Source organism: Pinus tabuliformis, chromosome 4_1 (assembly GCF_031772625.1).
Source record: "Pinus tabuliformis cultivar Carrire ecotype Pingquan chromosome 4_1, CPIR1, whole genome shotgun sequence".
NCBI classification, from domain to species: Eukaryota; Viridiplantae; Streptophyta; class Pinopsida; order Pinales; family Pinaceae; genus Pinus; species Pinus tabuliformis.
The window spans coordinates 346,009,707-346,014,307 of record NC_142303.1 but is presented as its reverse complement, the minus strand read 5'-3'; positions in this window follow the sequence as shown (position 1 = coordinate 346,014,307).

The following is a 4,601-nucleotide window of genomic DNA, read 5'->3' as shown; positions in this document are numbered from 1 at the left end:
GTATAAGGCACTTTCAATAATGTAATTATGATGCTTTATCATGATTGTGACATCTAATTAAGTTTTTCAATGTTTTAAATATAGGCTCCCTGATACTTCCAAAGCCACGATGGCTAGAATAGAAAAACATGTGCAATATCATCTTGGCCTGGGTGGTTACTCAAAACTTGTTGCAAAAATTGTGAGTATATAAAAAATAATTTCGATCCAAATTATCAATCGTTAACAATTTTAATTTAATATCACAGAAGAAGAAAAAATCATGTTTTAATGTGAAATTGCAGGGGTCATAGTTCAAAGAGGCTCCCATGGAGGAAGATTGAAATATTTCTTTCAAGTCAGGATATCAATCCGTGGTTGATCAAAGGAAAATATTGGCGTCTTGAACATCTTCGACCACCCAACCTAACACTTAAGAAAATTTAAGAAACGAATAACATTTATAACTCCTTACTCGTACAATCTATTGGTTATTATTTTTGGCGATAAAGTAATGTGGTTGATTGTAAAAATCAAGCAAGTAATGTAGGTACAACACATAAGCCTACTGACGGTGGAGTTCTTGATCTTAAGACTAATGTTCAACTCGGTACTGGAGGTATTTCTTGTGTTATAATTTTTTTTAGTATGGAATACAATTAAGAATATTTAAATGCAAATGGTGTATGAATTATAACCTTTCTTGCTTCTACACCAGAGCATGTACAAGATGTGGCCAGAGAAGAGGAGGGACATATGGCCACATCCGAAAGCATTTTTCTTCCCTCCTCTACCAAAGAAGATAAAGAACACTATACTAATATTTTTATTAATAAAAGATTTATAATAATAATAACTATAAATATGAATTTAACATTTATTTTTTATCGCAGTTGATGCTCAATCCCACTTGCAACTATATAATCATAGGACTAGGTCAGTAGCAAGACATATTACACTAGAGACCACAACAACTGAAGAGAGAAAAGATCAAGACATATTGGTTAATTACATATTAAAATAGAGAAAGAAAACTGATCAAAAAATACTTAACTTGTTTATTTAGAGGTTGTTTTTTTTAGTACCACATTTTTCACTAAGAGGTTGAATGCCTCATGGCATGTGCACATGTAACTTTAGAATATCTTAATAAAAAGTTGTGATTTTTCCGTTTAAAAAAAATTAGAACGGTTTTGTTTCATATAGTGTGAACATATTTTTTTCATACAAGGATGGTGTAGAATACCATATATTTGATAAATTTGTGGTATAAGTCAATTAAGTTTGTTACGAATACCAAGAGCCTATAATCAAACTCTTGTGTTAAACTAAGCCTTTACACAATCTTTGCCCATGATAAGTCAACCATCTACTAATTTGTATACCTATTCCACTCCATCAAACACTACCACACTCCTAATTTAGGTGCTAGCTACTCCTGCTTCAATGCCTAATCACAACAATTTGTGAATATGATGAAAATTTAAGTACATATGTGTGTAATGTCCATGATGGGACATATGAATTTTCGACCCCAAATTGTCTATCAATGATTATAACTTTGAATGGGCTAGCACTAGTCTATCTCATTATCTCAAAATGATCCGATTGATGAAAATTTATAAATTTTGTTATCATCACTTTACATTATCCCATGAAAGATCCTTTCTACAAATTATATGCATGAATTTATGGAAGTTCATCCCATCTACCTATCTTATGATTAATTGTGACAAGAAGTGAATAAAGGACAATTGAAGGATATTTATTAACAAGACCCCCTACTTATAAGTTGAACTTTTTCCCCTTGTTTTCACAATCAATCATATGCTAGATAGAGGGGATGGTTTGCCATAAATTCATGCATATAATCTATAGAAGGGGTCATTTATGAGACAATTTGAAGTGATGATGACAAACATGGTAAATTTTCATCTGCTGGGTCATTTTGAGATGGTGATGACAGACCAGTGCTAGCCCATTCAAGGTTATAATCATTGATGGGAAATGTGTGGAGGAAAATTCATACATCCCATCATGGACATTACACTCATGTGTACTTAAATTGTCATCATAATCACAAACTGTTGTGAATTGACAACTAATATATGTTAGAATTTTGTTAGACTAATATAGATTAGAAAATGCAACCAATATATATATATATATATATATATATATATATATATATATATATATCAATTACAATAAATATGGGAGAAAATATAGTAGCCATTCCAATAGTGTCGACTAGGCCATCAAAAATAAAGGGAAAGAAAAAGAAATGATTGTAATAGTTATATCATTACAAACATCACGTACTATATTATGAAAACATATTTTTGATCATACATTTTTTTGAGATGAAGTATTCTGTGTATATGATTAATGAATGAATGCATAAATGTTATATGTTAATGAATAATTTCTTTATGTATCTTTATGTACATGACATTGTTTCATATTACGTAAACATATTTTTGATGATAATTTTTTTTGAGATGAAGCATTTTGTATCTATGACTAATGAATGAATGAATGAATGAATATGATATGATAATTAATTAAACATGTTTTTTATAATAAAAATTATTGAGATGAGGGGCCATGAGAGGATCCACCTTCACGTGGTTGACCCTTTTCAGTAGAGAATAAATTAGGACTTGGACAATCTTGAAGCAAAACACCCTTAATCCGTTATAGAAACACCAAGATCAATGTTGACCTCATTGTTGCTTCATGGAGTGGAGGGAGGTTTGCTCCAAGATTAAACTACTCCAACAATTTACTCTCAAAATCATTAGGAGCTCATTTAGGTATTCATGCATGCAAGTATTTTTAATTATTATTTATTCATGCAATTAAATTTATTATTTGATCAAATTTAATCTAAGTTTTCCTCATTGGTCTCATGAATATGTGCAGGTTGACTATTTTCAAATCGGATGTTGAAATGGAACAACTATTTGAAGAAAATAACTCAAAATGGTAAGGGTTAAGGTGAGACAACAAAATGTACTTGATATTTGTATTATATGTCTTGGCCAAGTGGGAGTTACATAAAGTTTTATAAGAAATAACCAACTTTTCCATGAAAAATATCATGTAGTATTTGTCTTTCTTTGACAATTGTGTTTGTATTTCAGTGAAAGACCATACACTATAATTTTTCGTGCAGGTAAGTAGGAGAAAATCTTACTCTATTAATTGGGAATAAGGATCTAGTATGATTTTTCTTCTATTTTATTAATTATTTATCTCATCTAACTTCTCCTCCTTTATTTTTTTTTGTATGTACTGTCATTCAAATATTTGGATTTGAAAGGTTAACTACATTTGGAGTCATATAGGCCAAAAAATTCATCAAAGTAGTGCTCAAATTTAGCCCACCAAGCATTTGGATACCATGTGCGTGATTTAGTTTTGCGTTGCATTTGATTTCAAGTAACCTTTTATTTCTACATTACAAATCTTCTAAGACCATAGATGTTGAGAGAAACTAGGGAAAATAGAATTAGGCTTTCTTTTATGTTTTTTTCTCTTATTATATTGACAATTCTTGTGATATAATGTTAGTTCATCATCATCATTATTATTTTGTGTTCATCATCAAGACAATGAAAATAAATAATATCACAATGCAAACAAGAAAACCATAAATAGGCTTGAGGCTAGGGAAAACCCCTTCCAGAGGGAAAAAGCCCAAAAACTTCTCTTCTTATAGAAATTCAAGGAAGACTTCCAAGACCTTTGATTAAGACAACTCACCAAGTGATAGGCCATCCTCCCAAACAATAATGCTTCTCTCTATAACTCAATCTTTTGCTCTTCTCTAGTTCAAAATTTGAACAAATATAGCTTTCTTTTCATACGTGCGAGATTTCCAAACAAAGAATTGATGCACAAGCCAAACAGATAGACTTTCTTGATTTCCTTACTATCATTAACCTCTTTCTAGCTTTGAATTTTCCTCAGACTTCTTGAAGGGAATGAATTACTTATGTGACACAAATGAGGTCCAATACCTTGCCTTTGTTAGGAAATCTAGGGCATTATGTGAGTTAGATTCTTCAATTTGATTTCTCTTATCTTTACATTTACTTGTGAAATTATATGTTTATTATGTTAGTGTTCCTTTCATCAAATAAATTCCAACATGAAGATCACAAAGACAAGAACACAAGATGTAGGCGGACAACCAGGGAAAAAATCCTATGAAGTAAAAAACCTAGTCAACTCTTTCTCTAGTAGATTAAATTGCATTGAGACACACTTGACCGTTTGACTAAATAAATAGACTTACTGCAACCATCAACCTAGTTCCTCCTGCCATTGACTCTACAATCATGGTTCTTGGCTCCTTATATTTCAACTTCAATATTTTGACCCTCCTTTTGCAATAGTCTTGTTCCTCCTAATTTAGAAATCTCGACCTTCCTGCTCCAAAAATATCGGCTTCCTTCTACATTAGTCTCATCCCTTTCTGTAATTATCTTTGTAACAAGGAACTTCCGCCTCCCTATAATTATTTTTGCAATTCACATTTTATACTTCCTCTATATACTGGTCTTCTAAGATTCTCGGCTTCCCCTCCATTTCTCAATCATGTAATAGTTTCTCTT